Source organism: Heterodontus francisci, chromosome 20, assembly GCF_036365525.1.
Source record: "Heterodontus francisci isolate sHetFra1 chromosome 20, sHetFra1.hap1, whole genome shotgun sequence".
In the NCBI taxonomy this organism is placed as follows: Eukaryota; Metazoa; Chordata; class Chondrichthyes; order Heterodontiformes; family Heterodontidae; genus Heterodontus; species Heterodontus francisci.
Genome location: NC_090390.1, coordinates 10,687,065 through 10,704,194, shown reverse-complemented (window position 1 = coordinate 10,704,194; position 17,130 = coordinate 10,687,065). Strand labels below are relative to the sequence as shown.

General features: G+C 38.7%; 1 protein-coding gene across 3 annotated transcripts in view; it reads right to left on the bottom strand.

Annotated features, from left to right (window-relative positions):
- The window catches only part of LOC137380898 (DPY30 domain-containing protein 1-like), a 597,603-nt gene that overhangs the window by 220,142 nt on the left and 360,331 nt on the right, over window positions 1–17,130 (bottom strand). The window lies entirely within an intron of this gene.

Here is a 17,130-nt window from a genome sequence, read left to right as displayed (position 1 = left end):
GATAAGGGGGTATGAGATAGAGATGAGAATGTTAGAAAGATAAGGGTGTATGAGAGAGAGATGAGAATGATAGAGAGATAAGGGTGTATGAGAGAGAGATGAGAATGTTAGAGAGATCAGGGTGCATGAGAGAGAGATGAGAATGATAGAGAGATAAGGGTGTATGAGAGAGAGATGAGAATGTTAGAAAGATAAGGGTGTATGAGAAAGTGATGAGAAAGTTAGAAAGATAAGCGTGTATGAGAGAGAGATGAGAATGATAGAGAGATAAGGGTGTATGAGAGAGAGATGAGAATGTCAGAAAGATAAGGGTGTATGAGAGAGAGATGCGAATGATAGAGAGATAAGGGTGTATGATAGAGAGATGAGAATGATAGAGAGATAAGAGTGTATGAGAGAGAGATGAGAATGTTCGAAAGATAAGGGTGTATGAGAGAGTGATGAGAATGTTAGAAAGATAAGGGTGTATGAGAAAGTGATGAGAAAGTTAGAAAGATAAGGGTGGATGAGAGAGAGATGAGAATGATAGAGAGATAAGGGTGTATGAGAGAGAGATGAGAATGTTAGAAAGATAGGGTGTATGAGAGAGAGATGAGAATGATAGAGAGATAAGGGGGTATGAGAGAGAGATGAGAATGTTAGAAAGATAAGGGTGTATCAGAGAGAGAGATGAGAATGATAGAGAGATAAGGGTGTATGAGAGAGAGATGAAATGTTAGAAAGATAAGGGTGTATGAGAGAGAGTTGAGAATGTTAGAAAGATAAGGGTGTATGAGAGACAGATGAGAATGATAGAGAGATAAGGGTGTATGAGGGAGAGATGAGAATGTTAGAGAGATGAGATTGTATGAGAGAGAGAGTAGAGAATGTTCGAAAGATAAGAGTGCATGAGAGAGTGATGAGAATGTTAGAAAGATAAGGGTGTATGTGAGAGTGATGAGAATGTTAGAAAGATAAGGTTGTATGAGAGAGAGATGAGAATGATAGAGAGATAAGGGTGTATGAGAGAGTGATGAGAATGTTAGAAAGATAAGGTTGTATGAGAGAGAGATGAGAATGATAGAGAGATAAGGGTGTATGAGAGAGAGATGAGAATGTTAGAAGGATCAGGGGGTGTGAGAGAGAGATGAGAATGATAGAGAGATAAGGGTGTATGAGAGAGAGATGAGAATGTTAGAAAGATAAGGGTGTATGAGAGAGAGATGAGAATGTTAGAAAGATAAGGGTGTATGAGAGAGAGATGAGAATGATAGAGAGATAAGGGTGTATGAGAGTGAGATGAGAATGATAGAGAGATAAGAATGTATGAGAGAGAGATGAGAATGTTAGAAAGACAAGGGTGTATGAGAGAGAGTTGAGAATGTTAGAAAGATAAGGGTGCATGAGAGACAGATGAGAATGATAGAGAGATAAGGGTGTATGAGGGAGAGATGAGAATGTTAGAAAGATAAGGGTGTATGAGAAAGTGATGAGAAAGTTAGAAAGATAAGGGTGGATGACAGAGAAATGAGAATGATAGAGAGATAATGGTGTATGAGAGAGAGATGAGAATGTTAGAAAGATAAGGGTGGATGAGAGAGAGATGAGAATGATAGAGAGATAAGGGTGTATGAGAGAGAGATGAGAATGTTAGAAAGATAAGGGTGTATGAGAGAGAGATGCGAATGATAGAGAGATAAGGGTGTATGATAGAGAGATGAGAATGATAGAGAGATAAGAGTGTATGAGAGAGAGATGAGAATGTACGAAAGATAAGGGTGTGTGAGAGAGTGATGAGAATGTTAGAAAGATCAGGGTGTATGAGAGAGAGATGAGAATGATAGAGAGATAAGGGTGGATGAGAGAGTGATGAGAATGTTAGAAAGATCAGGGTGCATGTGAGACAGATGAGAATGATAGAGAGATAAGGGTGTATGAGAGAGAGATGAGAAAGTTAGAAAGATAAGGGTGTATGAGAGAGTGATGAGAAAGTTAGAAAGATAAGGGTGCATGAGAGAGAGATGAGAATGTTAGAAAGATAGGGTGTATGAGAGACAGATGAGAATGAAAGAGAGATAAGGGGGTATGAGATAGAGATGAGAATGTTAGAAAGATAAGGGTGTATGAGAGAGAGATGAGAATGATAGAGAGATAAGGGTGTATGAGAGAGAGATGAGAATGTTAGAAAGATAAGGGTGTATGAGAGAGAGTTGAGAATGTTAGAAAGATAAGGGTGTATGAGAGACAGATGAGAATGATAGAGAGGTAAGGGTGTATGAGGGAGAGATGAGAATGTTAGAGAGATGAGATTGTATGAGAGAGAGAGCAGAGAATGTTCGAAAGATAAGAGTGCATGAGAGAGTGATGAGAATGTTAGAAAGATAAGGGTGTATGTGAGAGTGATGAGAATGTTAGAAAGATAAGGTTGTAAGAGAGAGAGATGAGAATGATAGAGAGATAAGGGTGTATGAGAGAGTGATGAGAATGTGAGAAAGATAAGGTTGTATGAGAGAGAGATGAGAATGATAGAGAGATAAGGGTGTATGAGAGAGAGATGAGAATGTTAGAAGGATCAGGGGGTATGAGAGAGAGATGAGAATGATAGAGAGATAAGGGTGTATGAGAGAGAGATGAGAATGTTAGAAAGATCAGGGTGTATGAGAGAGAGATGAGAATGATAGAGAGATAAGGGTGTATGAGAGAGAGATGAGAATGTTAGAAAGATAAGGGTGTATGAGAGAGAGATGAGAATGAGAGAGAGATAAGGGTGTATGAGAGTGAGATGAGAATGATAGAGAGATAAGAGTGTATGAGAGAGAGATGAGAATGTTAGAAAGACAAGGGTGTATGAGAGAGAGTTGAGAATGTTAGAAAGATAAGGGTGTATGAGATACAGATGAGAATGATAGAGAGATAAGGGTGTATGAGGGAGAGATGAGAATGTTAGAGAAATTTGATTGTATGAGAGAGAGATGAGAATGTTCGAAAGATAAGAGTGCATGAGAGAGTGATGAGAATGTTGGAAAGATAAGGCTGTTTGAGAGAGAGATGAGAATGAAAGAGAGATAAGGGTGGATGAGAGAGTGATGAGAATGATAGAAAGATAAGGGTGTGTGAGAGAGAGATGAGAATGTTAGAAAGATAAGGCTGTGTGAGAGAGCGATGAGAATGTTCGACAGATAAGGGTGTACGGGAGAGAGATGAGAATGTGAGAGAGATAAGGGTGTATGAGAGAGAAATGAGAATGACAGAGTGATAAGGTGTATGAGAGAGGGATGAGAATGTCAGAGAGTAAGGCTGTTTGAGAGAGATGAGAATATCAGTAGGATAAGGGTGTTTGAGAGAGAGATGAGAATGATAGAGAGATAAGGGTGTATGAGAGAGAGATGAGAATGATAGAGAGATAAGGGTGTATGAGAGAGTGATGAGAATGTTAGAAAGATCAGGGTGCATGAAAGAGAGATGAGAATGATAGAGAGATAAGGGTGTATGAGAGAGAGATGAGAATGTTAGAAAGATAAGGGTGTATGAGAAAGTGATGAGAAAGTTAGAAAGATAAGGGTGTATGAGAGAGAGATGAGAATGATAGAGAGATCAGGGTGTATGAGAGAGAGATGAGAATGTTAGAAAGATAAGGGTGTATGAGAGAGAGATGAGAAAGTTAGAAAGATTAGGGTGTATGAAAGAGACATGAGAATGATAGAGAGATAAGGGTGTATGAGAGAGAGATGAGAATGTTAGAAAGATAATTGTGTATGAGAGAGAGATGAGAATGTTAGAAAGATCAGGGTGTATGAGAGAGAGATGAGAATGATAGGGAGATAAGGGTGTATGAGAGAGTGATGAGAATGTTAGAAAGATCAGGGTGCATGTGAGACAGATGAGAATGATAGAGAGATAAGGGTGTATGAGAGAGAGATGAGAATGATAGAGAGATAAGGGTGCATGAGAGAGAGATGAGAATGTTAGAAAGATAAGGGTGTATGAGAGAGTGATGAGAAAGTTAGAAAGATAAGGGTGCATGAGAGAGAGATGAGAATGATAGAGAGATAAGGGTGTATGAGAGAGAGATGAGAATGTTAGAAAGATAGGGTGTATGAGAGAGAGATGAGAATGATAGAGAGATAAGGGTGTTTGAGAGAGTGATGAGAATGTTAGAAAGATCAGGGTGCATGAGAGACAGATGAGAATGATAGAGAGATAAGGGTGTATGAGAGAGAGATGAGAATGTTAGAAAGATAAGGGTGTATGAGAAAGTGATGAGAAAGTTAGAAAGATAAGGGTGTATGAGAGAGAGATGAGAATGATAGAGAGATAAGGGTGTATGAGAGAGAGATGAGAATGTTAGAAAGATAAGGGTGTATGAGAGAGAGATGCGAATGATAGAGAGATAAGGGTGTATGATAGAGAGATGAGAATGATTGAGAGATAAGAGTGTATGAGAGAGAGATGAGAATTTTCGAAAGATAAGGGTGTATGAGAGAGTGATGAGAATGTTAGAAAGATCAGGGTGTATGAGAGAGAGATGAGAATGATAGAGAGATAAGGGTGTATGAGAGAGTGATGAGAATGTTAGAAAGATCAGGGTGTATGAGAGAGAGATGAGAATGATAGAGAGATAAGGGTGTATGAGAGAGAGTTGAGAATGTGAGAAAGATCAGGTTGTATGAGAGAGAGATGAGAATGATAGAGAGATAAGGGTGTATGAGAGAGAGATGAGAATGTTAGAAGGATCAGGGGGTATGAGAGAGAGATGATGATGTTAGAATGATAAGAGTGTATGAGAGAGTAATGAGAAAGTTAGAAAGATAAGGGTGTATGAGAGAGAGATGAGAATGTTAGAAAGATAAGGGTGGATGAGAGAGAGATGCGAATGATTGAGAGATAAGGGTGTATGATAGAGAGATGAGAATGATAGAGAGATAAGAGTGCATGAGAGAGAGATGAGAATGTTCGAAAGATAAGGGTGTATGAGAGAGTGATGAGAATGATAGAGAGATAAGGGTGTATGAGAGAGAGATGAGAATGTTAGAAAGATAAGGGTGTATGAGAGAGAGATGAGAAAGTTAGAAAGATTAGGGTGTTTGAAAGAGAGATGAGAATGATAGAGAGATAAGGGTGTATGAGAGAGAGATGAGAATGTTAGAAAGATAAGTGTGTATGAGAGAGAGAGATAAGAATGTTAGAAAGATCAGGGTGTATGAGAGAGAGATGAGAATGACAGGGAGATAAGGGTGTATGAGAGAGTGATGAGAATGTTAGAAAGATCAGGGTGCATGTGAGACAGATGAGAATGATAGAGAGATAAGGGTGTATGAGAGAGAGATGAGAATGTTAGAAAGATAAGGGTGTATGAGAGAGTGATGAGAATGATAGAGAGATAAGAGTGTATGAGAGAGAGATGAGAATGTTAGAAAGACAAGGGTGCATGAGAGAGAGTTGAGAATGTTAGAAAGATAAGGGTGTATGAGAGACAGATGAGAATGATAGAGAGATAAGGGTGTATGAGGGAGAGATGAGAATGTTAGAAAGATAAGGGTGTATGAGAAAGTGATGAGAAAGTTAGAAAGATAAGGGTGGATGAGAGAGAGATGAGAATGATAGAGAGATAAGGGTGTATGAGAGAGAGATGAGAATGTTAGAAAGATAAGGGTGTATGAGAGAGAGATGCGAATGATAGAGAGATAAGGGTGTATGATAGAGAGATGAGAATGATAGAGAGATAAGAGTGTATGTGAGAGAGATGAGAATGTTAGAAAGACAAGGGTGCATGAGAGAGAGTTGAGAATGTTAGAAAGATAAGGGTGTATGAGAGACAGATGAGAATGATAGAGAGATAAGGGTGTATGAGGGAGAGATGAGAATGTACGAAAGATAAGGGTGTGTGAGAGAGTGATGAGAATGGTAGAAAGATCAGGGTGTATGAGAGAGAGATGAGAATGATAGAGAGATAAGGGTGGATGAGAGAGTGATGAGAATGTTAGAAAGATAAGGGTGCATGTGAGACAGATGAGAATGATAGAGAGATAAGGGTGTATGAGAGAGAGATGAGAAAGTTAGAAAGATAAGGGTGTATGAGAGAGTGATGAGAAAGTTAGAAAGATAAGGGTGCATGAGAGAGAGATGAGAATGATAGAGAGATAAGGGTGTATGAGAGAGAGATGAGAATGTTAGAAAGATAGGGTGTATGAGAGAGAGATGAGAATGATAGAGAGATAAGGGGGTATGAGAGAGAGATGAGAATGTTAGAAAGATAAGGGTGTATGAGAGAGAGATGAGAATGATAGATAAGGGTGTATGAGAGAGAGATGAGAATGTTAGAAAGATAAGGGTGTATGAGAGAGAGTTGAGAATGTTAGAAAGATAAGGCTGTATGAGAGACAGATGAGAATGATAGAGAGATAAGGGTGTATGAGGGAGAGATGAGAATGTTAGAGAGATGAGATTGTATGAGAGAGAGAGTAGAGAATGTTCGAAAGATAAGAGTGCATGAGAGAGTGATGAGAATGTTAGAAAGATAAGGGTGTATGTGAGAGTGATGGGAATGTTAGAAAGATAAGGTTGTATGAGAGAGAGATGAGAATGATAGAGAGATAAGGGTGTATGAGAGAGTGATGAGAATGTTAGAAAGATAAGGTTGTATGAGAGAGAGATGAGAATGATAGAGAGATAAGGGTGCATGGGAGATAGATGAGAATGTTAGAAAGATAAGGGTGTATGAGAGACAGATGAGAATGATAGAGAGATAAGGGTGTATGAGGGAGAGATGAGAATGTTAGAGAGATGAGATTGTATGAGAGAGAGAGTAGAGAATGTTCGAAAGATAAGAGTGCATGAGAGAGTGATGAGAATGTTAGAAAGATAAGGGTGTATGTGAGAGTGATGAGAATGTTAGAAAGATAAGGTTGTATGAGAGAGATGAGAATGATAGAGAGATAAGGGTGTATGAGAGAGTGATGAGAAAGTTAGAAAGATAAGGGTGTATGAGAGAGAGATGAGAATGATAGAGAGATCAGGGTGTATGAGAGAGAGATGAGAATGTTAGAAAGATAAGGGTGTATGAGAGAGAGATGAGAAAGTTAGAAAGATTAGGGTGTATGAAAGAGACATTAGAATGATAGAGAGATAAGGGTGTATGAGAGAGAGATGAGAATGTTAGAAAGATAAGTGTGTATGAGAGAGAGATGAGAATGTTAGAAAGATCAGGGTGTATGAGAGAGAGATGAGAATGATAGGGAGATAAGGGTGTATGAGAGAGTGATGAGAATGTTAGAAAGATCAGGGTGCATGTGAGACAGATGAGAATGATAGAGAGATAAGGGTGTATGAGAGAGAGATGAGAATGTTAGAAAGATAAGGGTGTATGAGAGAGTGATGAGAAAGTTAGAAAGATAAGGGTGCATGAGAGAGAGATGAGAATGATAGAGAGATAAGGGTGTATGAGAGAGAGATGAGAATGTTAGAAAGATAGGGTGTATGAGAGAGAGATGAGAATGATAGAGAGATAAGGGTGTTTGAGAGAGTGATGAGAATGTTAGAAAGATAAGGGTGTATGAGATAGTGATGAGAAAGTTAGAAAGATAAGTGTGTATGAGAGAGAGATGAGAATGACCGAGATATAAGGGTGTATGAGAGAGAGATGAGAATGATAGAGAGATAAGGGTGTATGAGAGAGAGATGAGAATGTTAGAAAGATAAGGGTGTATGAGAGAGAGATGAGAATGATAGAGAGATAAGGGTGTATGAGAGAGAGATGAGAATGTTAGAAAGATAAGGGTGTATGAGAGAGAGATAAGAATGTTAGAGAGATAAGGGTGTATGAGAGAGAGATGAGAATGTGAGAAAGATAAGGGTGTATGAGAGAGAGTTGAGAATGTTAGAAAGATAAGGGTGTATGAGAGACAGATGAGAATGATACAGAGATAAGTGTGTATGAGAGAGAGATGAGAATGATAGAGAGATAAGAGGGTATGAGACAGAGATGAGAAAGTTAGACAGATAAGGGTGTATGAGAGAGAGATGAGAATGATAGACAGATAAGGGTGTATGAGAGAGAGATGAGAATGATAGAAAGATCAGGGTGCGTGAGAGAGAGATGAGAATGATAGAGAGATAAGGGTGTATGAGAGTGAGATGAGAATGTTAGAAAGATAAGGGTGTATGAGAGAGTGATGAGAAAGTTAGAAAGATAAGGGTGTATGATAGAGAGGTGAAAATGATAGAGAGATAAGGGTGTATGAGAGAGAGATGAGAATGTTAGAAAGATAAGGGTGTATGAGAGAGAGATGAGAAAGTTAGAAAGATAAGGGTGTATGAAAGAGAGATGAGAATGATAGAGAGATAAGGGTGTATAAGAGAGAGATGAGAATGTTAGAAAGATAAGGGTGTATGAGAGAGTGATGAGAATGTTAGAAAGATCAGGGTGTATGAGAGAGAGATGAGAATGATAGAGAGATAAGGGTGTATGAGAGAGAGATGAGAATGATAGAGAGATAAGAGGGTATGAGAGAGAGATGAGAATGATAGAAAGATCAGGGTGCGTGAGAGAGAGATGAGAATGATAGAGAGATAAGGGTGTATGATAGAGAGGTGAGAATGATAGAGAGATAAGGATGTATGAGAGAGAGATGAGAATTTTAGAAAGATAAGGGTGTATGAGAGCGAGATGAGAAAGTTAGAAAGATAAGGGTGTATGAAAGAGAGATGAGAATGATAGAGAGATAAGGGTGTATGAGAGAGAGATGAGAATGTTAGAAAGATAAGGGTGTATGAGAGAGTGATGAGAATGTTAGAAAGATCAGGGTGTATGAGAGAGAGATGAGAATGATAGAGAGATAAGGGTGTATGAGAGAGAGATGAGAATGATAGAGAGATAAGAGGGTATGAGAGAGAGATGAGAAAGTTAGACAGATAAGGGTGCATGCTGGAGAGATGAGAATGATGGAGAGATAAGGGTGTATTATAGAGAGATGAGAATGATAGAGAGATAAGAGTGTATGAGAGAGAGATGAGAATGTTCGACAGATAAGGGTGTATGAGAGAGAGATGAGAATGATAGAGAGATAAGGGTGTGTGAGAGAGAGATGTGAATGTTAGAAAGATAAGGGTGTATGAGAGAGAGTCGAGAATGTTAGAAAGATAAGGGTGTATGAGAGAGAGATGAGAATGATAGAGAGATAAGGGTGTATGAGAGAGAGATGAGAATGATAGGGAGATAAGAGTGTATGAGAGAGAGATGAGAATGTTTGAAAGATAAGGGTGTATGAGAGAGAGATGAGAATGTTAGAAAGATAAGAGTGTAAGAGAGATGAGAATGATAGAGAGGTAAGGGTGTATGAGAGAGAGATGAGAATGTTAGAAAGATAATGGTGTATGAGAGAGAGATGAGAATGATATAGAGATAAGGGTGTATGAGAGAGAGATGAGAATGTGAGAAAGATAAGGGTGTATGAGAGAGAGATGAGAATGTGAGAGAGATGAGAATGTGTGAGAGATAAGGGTGTATCAGAGAGAAATGAGAATGATAGAGAGATAAGGTGTATGAGAGAGAGATGAGAATGTGAGAGAGTAAGGGTGTATGAGAGAGATGAGAATATCAGTAAGATAATGGTGTATGAGAGAGAGATGAGAATGTCCGTGAGATTAGGGAGTATGAGAGACAGATGAGAATGATTGAGAGATAAGGGTATATGAGAGAGAGTTGAGAATGTTATAAAGGAAACGGTGTATGAGAGAGAGATGAGAATGATCGAGAGATAAGGGTGTATGAGAGAGAGATGAGAATGTTAGAAAAATTAGGGTGTATGAGAGAGAGATGAGAATGTTAGAAAGATCAGGGTGCATGAGAGAGAGATGAGAATGATAGAGAGATAAGGGTGTATGAGCGAGTGATGAGAATGATAGAGAGATAAGTGTGTGAGAGAGAGATGAGAATGTGAGAAAGATAAGGGTGTATGAGATAGTGATGAGAAAGTTAGAAAGATAAGGGTGTATGAGAGAGAGATGAGAATGACAGAGAGATAAGGGTGTATGAGAGAGAGATGAGAATGATAGAGAGATAAGGGTGTATGAGAGAGAGATGAGAATGATAGAGAGATAAGAGGGTATGAGAGAGAGATGAGAATGATAGAAAGATCAGGGTGTAAGAGAGAGAGATGAGAATGTTAGAAAGATAAGGGTGTATGAGAGAGAGTTGAGAATGTTAGAAAGATAAGGGTGTATGAGAGACAGATGAGAATGATAGAGAGATAAGGGTGAATGAGGGAGAGATGAGAAGGTTAGAGAGATGAGATTGTCTGAGAGAGAGAGTAGAGAATGTTCGAAAGATAAGGGTGTATGAGAGAGTGATGAGAATGTTAGAAAGATAAGGGTGTATGAGAGAGTGATGAGAATGTTAGAAAAATAAGGTTGTATGAGAGAGAGATGAGAATGATAGAGAGATAAGGGTGTATGAGAGAAAGATGAGAATGTTAGAAAAAAAAGGGTGTATGAGAGACAGATGAGAATGATAGAGAGATAATGGTGTCTGAGAGAGAGATGAGAATGATAGAGAGATAAGGGTGTGTGAGAGAGAGTTGAGAATGTTAGAAAGATAAGGGTGTATGAGAGACAGATTAGAATGATAGAGAGATAATGGTGTCTGAGAGAGAGATGAGAATGAGAGAGAGATAAGGGTGAATGAGAGAGAGTTGAAAATGTTAGAAAGATAAGGGTGTATGAGAGACAGATGAGAATGATAGAGAGATAAGGGTGTATGAGGGAGAGATGAGAATGTTAGAGAGATGAGATTGTCTGAGAGAGAGAGTAGAGAATGTTAGAAAGATAAGGGTGTATGAGAGAGAGTTGAGAATGTTAGAAAGATAAGGGTGCATGAGAGACAGATGAGAATGATAGAGAGATAAGGGTGTATGAGGGAGAGATGAGAATGTTAGAGAGATGAGATTGTCTGAGAGAGAGAGTAGAGAATGTTTGAAAGATAAGAGTGTGTGAGAGAGTGATGAGAATGATAGAGAGATAAGGGTGTCTGAGAGAGAGATGAGAATAATGGAGAGATAAGGGTGTATGAGAGTGAGATGAGAATGATAGAGAGATAAGAGGGTATGAGAGAGGGATGAGAATGTTAGAAAGACAAGGGTGTATGAGAGAGAGTTGAGAATGTTAGAAAGATAAGGGTGTATGAGAGAGAGATGAGAATGATAGAGAGATAATGGTGTCTGAGAGAGAGATGAGAATGATAGAGAGATAAGGGTGTATGAGAGAGAGTTGAAAATGTTAGAAAGATAAGGGTGTATGAGGGAGAGATGAGAATGTTAGAGAGATGAGATTGTCAGAGAGAGAGAGATGAGAATGTTCGAAAGATAAGAGTGTGTGAGAGAGTGATGAGAATGTTAGAAAGATAAGGGTGTTTGAGAGAGTGATGAGAATGTTAGAAAGATAAGGTTGTATGAGAGAGAGATGAGAATGATAGAGAGATAAGGGTGTATGAGAGAAAGATGAGAATGTTAGAAGGATCAGGGGGTATGAGAGAGAGATGAGAATGATAGAGAGATAAGGGTGTATGAGAGAGAGATGAGAATGTTAGAATGATAAGGGTGTATGAGAGAGTGATGAGAAAGTTAGAAAGATAAGGGTGTATGAGAGAGAGATGAGAATGATAGAGAGTTAAGGGTGTATGAGAGAGAGATGAGAATGATAGAGAGATAAGGGTGTAAGAGAGAGAGTTGAGAATGTTAGAAAGATAAGGGTGTATGAGAGAGAGTTGAGAATGTTAGAAAGATAAGGGTGTATGAGAGACAGATGAGAATGATAGAGAGATAAGGGTGAATGAGGGAGAGATGAGAATGTTAGAGAGATGAGATTGTCTGAGAGAGAGAGTAGAGAATGTTCGAAAGATAAGAGTGTGTGAGAGAGTGATGAGAATGTTAGAAAGATTAGGGTGTATGAGAGAGTGATGAGAATGTTAGAAAGATAAGGTTGTATGAGAGAGAGATGAGAATGATAGAGAGATAAGGGTGTATGAGAGAAAGATGAGAATGTTAGAAGGATCAGGGGGTATGAGCGAGAGATGAGAATGATAGAGAGATAAGGGTGTATGAGAGAGATGAGAATGTTAGAATGATAAGGGTGTATGAGAGAGTGATGAGAATGATAGAGAGATAAGGGTGTATGAGAGAGAGATGAGAATGTTAGAATGATAAGGGTGTATGAGAGAGTGATGAGAAAGTTAGAAAGATAAGGGTGTATGAGAGAGAGATGAGAATGATAGTGAGATAAGAGTGTATGAGAGAGAGATGAGAATGTTAGAAAGATAAGAGTGTAAGAGAGATGAGAAAGATAGAGAGATAATGGTGTCTGAGAGAGAGATGAGAATGATAGAGAGATAAGGGTGTATGAGAGAGAGATGAGAATGTTACAGAGATAAGGGTGTATGAGAGAGAGATGAGAATGTTAGAGAGATAAGGCTGTGTGAGAGAGAGATGAGAATGTTCGACAGATAAGGGTGTATGGGAGAGAGATGAGAATGTGAGAGAGATAAGGGTGTATGAGAGAGAAATGAGAATGATAGAGAGATAAGGTGTATGAGAGAGAGATGAGAATATCAGTAAGATAAGGGTGGATGAGAGAGAGATGAGAATGATAGAGAGGAAAGGGTGTATGAGAGCGTGATAAGAATGATAGAGAGAAAAGGGTGTATGAGAGAGAGATGAGAATGTTAGAAAGATAAGGGTGTATGAGAAAGTGATGAGAAAGTTAGAAAGATAAGAGTGTATGAGAGACAGATGAGAATGATAGAGAGATAAGGGTGAATGAGGGAGAGATGAGAATGTTAGAGAGATGAGATTGTCTGAGAGAGAGAGATGAGAATGTTCGAAAGATAAGAGTGTGTGAGAGAGTGATGAGAATGTTAGAAAGATAAGGGTGTATGAGAGAGTGATGAGAATGTTAGAAAGATAAGGTTGTATGAGAGAGAGATGAGAATGATAGAGAGATAAGGGTGTATGAGAGAAAGATGAGAATGTTAGAAGGATCAGGGGGTATGAGAGAGAGATGAGAATGATAGAGAGATAAGGGTGTATGAGAGAGAGATGAGAATGTTAGAATGATAAGGGTGTATGAGAGAGTGATGAGAATGATAGAGAGATAAGGGTGTATGAGAGAGAGATGAGAATGTTAGAATGATAAGGGTGTATGAGAGAGTGATGAGAAAGTTAGAAAGATCAGGGTGTATGAGAGAGAGATGAGAATGATAGTGAGATAAGAGTGTATGAGAGAGAGATGAGAATGTTCGAAAGATAAGGGTGTATGAGAGAGAGATGAGAATGATAGAGAGATAAGGGTGTATGAGAGAGAGATGTGAATGTTAGAAAGATAAGGGTGTATGAAAGAGAGTTGAGAATGATAGAAAGATAAGGGTGTATGAGAGAGAGATGAGAATGTTAGAGAGATAAGGGTGTATGAGCGAGAGATGAGAATGATAGAGAGATAAGAGTGTATGAGAGAGAGATGAGAATGTGAGAAAGATAAGGGTGTATGAGAGAGAGATGAGAATGTTAGAAAGATAAGAGTGTAAGAGAGATGAGAAAGATAGAGAGATAATGGTGTCTGAGAGAGAGATGAGAATGTTACAGAGATAAGGGTGTATGAGAGAGAGATGAGAATGTTAGAGAGATAAGGCTGTGTGAGAGAGAGATGAGAATGTTCGACAGATAAGGGTGTATGGGAGAGAGATGAGAATGTGAGAGAGATAAGGGTGTATGAGAGAGAAATGAGAATGATAGAGAGATAAGGTGTATGAGAGAGAGATGAGAATATCAGTAAGATAAGGGTGGATGAGAGAGAGATGAGAATGATAGAGAGGAAAGGGTGTATGAGAGCGTGATAAGAATGATAGAGAGAAAAGGGTGTATGAGAGAGAGATGAGAATGTTAGAAAGATAAGGGTGTATGAGAAAGTGATGAGAAAGTTAGAAAGATAAGAGTGTATGAGAGACAGATGAGAATGATAGAGAGATAAGGGTGAATGAGGGAGAGATGAGAATGTTAGAGAGATGAGATTGTCTGAGAGAGAGAGATGAGAATGTTCGAAAGATAAGAGTGTGTGAGAGAGTGATGAGAATGTTAGAAAGATAAGGGTGTATGAGAGAGTGATGAGAATGTTAGAAAGATAAGGTTGTATGAGAGAGAGATGAGAATGATAGAGAGATAAGGGTGTATGAGAGAAAGATGAGAATGTTAGAAGGATCAGGGGGTATGAGAGAGAGATGAGAATGATAGAGAGATAAGGGTGTATGAGAGAGAGATGAGAATGTTAGAATGATAAGGGTGTATGAGAGAGTGATGAGAATGATAGAGAGATAAGGGTGTATGAGAGAGAGATGAGAATGTTAGAATGATAAGGGTGTATGAGAGAGTGATGAGAAAGTTAGAAAGATCAGGGTGTATGAGAGAGAGATGAGAATGATAGTGAGATAAGAGTGTATGAGAGAGAGATGAGAATGTTCGAAAGATAAGGGTGTATGAGAGAGAGATGAGAATGATAGAGAGATAAGGGTGTATGAGAGAGAGATGTGAATGTTAGAAAGATAAGGGTGTATGAAAGAGAGTTGAGAATGATAGAAAGATAAGGGTGTATGAGAGAGAGATGAGAATGTTAGAGAGATAAGGGTGTATGAGCGAGAGATGAGAATGATAGAGAGATAAGAGTGTATGAGAGAGAGATGAGAATGTGAGAAAGATAAGGGTGTATGAGAGAGAGATGAGAATGTTAGAAAGATAAGAGTGTAAGAGAGATGAGAAAGATAGAGAGATAATGGTGTCTGAGAGAGAGATGAGAATGATTGAGAGATAAGGGTATATGAGAGAGAGTTGAGAATGTTAGAAAAATAAGGGTGTAGGAGAGACAGATGAGAATGATAGAGAGATAATGGTGTCTGAGAGAGAGATGAGAATGATAGAGAGATAAGGGTGCATGAGAGAGAGTTGAGAATGTTAGAAAGATAAGGGTGTATGAGAGACAGATGAGAATGATAGAGAGATAATGGTGTCTGAGAGAGAGATGAAAATGATAGAGAGATAAGGGTGTATGAGAGAGAGTTGAGAATGTTAGAAAGATAAGGGTGTATGAGAGACAGATGAGAATGATAGAGAGATAAGGGTGTATGAGGGAGAGATGAGAATGTTAGAGAGATGAGATTGTCTGAGAGAGAGAGTAGAGAATGTTAGAAAGATAAGGGTGTATGAGAGAGAGTTGAGAATGTTCGAAAGATAAGGGTGTATGAGAGACAGATGAGAATGATAGAGAGATAAGGGTGTATGAGGGAGAGATGAGAATGTTAGAGAGATGAGATTGTCTGAGAGAGAGAGTAGAGAATGTTCGAAAGATAAGAGTGTGTGAGAGAGTGATGAGAATGTTAGAAAGACAAGGGTGTATGAGAGAGAGTTGAGAATGTTAGAAAGATAAGGGTGTATGAGAGACAGATGAGAATGATAGAGAGATAATGGTGTCTGAGAGAGAGATGAGAATGATAGAGAGATAAGGGTGTATGAGAGAGAGTTGAGAATGTTAGAAAGATAAGGGTGTATGAGAGACAGATGAGAATGATAGAGAGATAAGGGTGTATGAGGGAGAGATGAGAATGTTAGAGAGATGAGATTGTCAGAGAGAGAGAGATGAGAATGTTCGAAAGATAAGAGTGTGTGAGAGAGTGATGAGAATGTTAGAAAGATAAGGGTGTATGAGAGAGTGATGAGAATGTCAGAAAGATAAGGTTGTATGAGATAGAGATGAGAATGATAGAGAGATAAGAGTGTATGAGAGAGAGATGAGAATGTTAGAAAGATAAGGGTGTATGAGAGAGAGATGAGAATGTTAGAAAGATAAGAGTGTAAGAGAGATGAGAAAGATAGAGAGATTATGGTGTCTGAGAGAGAGATGAGAATGATAGAGAGATAATGGTGTGTGAGAGAGAGATGAGAATGTTACAGAGATAAGGGTGTATGAGAGAGAGATGAGAATGTTAGAGAGATAAGGCTGTGTGATAGAGAGATGAGAATGTTCGACAGATAAGGGTGTATGGGAGAGAGATGAGAATGTGAGAGAGATAAGGGTGTATGAGAGAGAAATGAGAATGATAGAGAGATAAGGTGTATGAGAGAGAGATGAGAATATCAGTAAGATAAGGGTGGATGAGAGAGAGATGAGAATGATAGAGAGAAAAGGGTGTATGAGAGCGTGATAAGAATGATAGAGAGAAAAGGGTGTATGAGAGAGAGATGAGAATGTTAGAAAGATAAGGGTGTATGAGAAAGTGATGAGAAAGTTAGAAAGATAAGAGTGTATGAGAGACAGATGAGAATGATAGAGAGATAAGGGTGAATGAGGGAGAGATGAGAATGTTAGAGAGATAAGGGTGCATGAGAGAGAGTTGAGAATGTTAGAAAGATAAGGGTGTATGAGAGACAGATGAGAATGATAGAGAGATAATGGTGTCTGAGAGAGAGATGAAAATGATAGAGAGATAAGGGTGTATGAGAGAGAGTTGAGAATGTTAGAAAGATAAGGGTGTATGAGAGACAGATGAGAATGATAGAGAGATAAGGGTGTATGAGGGAGAGATGAGAATGTTAGAGAGATGAGATTGTCTGAGAGAGAGAGTAGAGAATGTTAGAAAGATAAGGGTGTATGAGAGAGTGATGAGAATGTTAGAAAGATAAGGTTGTATGAGAGAGAGATGAGAATGATAGAGAGATAAGGGTGTATGAGAGAAAGATGAGAATGTTAGAAGGATCAGGGGGTATGAGAGAGAGATGAGAATGATAGAGAGATAAGGGTGTATGAGAGAGAGATGAGAATGTTAGAATGATAAGGGTGTATGAGAGAGTGATGAGAATGATAGAGAGATAAGGGTGTATGAGAGAGAGATGAGAATGTTAGAATGATAAGGGTGTATGAGAGAGTGATGAGAAAGTTAGAAAGATAAGGGTGTATGAGAGAGAGATGAGAATGATAGTGAGATAAGAGTGTATGAGAGAGAGATGAGAATGTTCAAAAGATAAGGGTGTATGAGAGAGAGATGAGAATGATAGAGAGATAAGGGTGTATGAGAGAGAGATGTGAATGTTAGAAAGATAAGGGTGTATGAAAGAGAGTTGC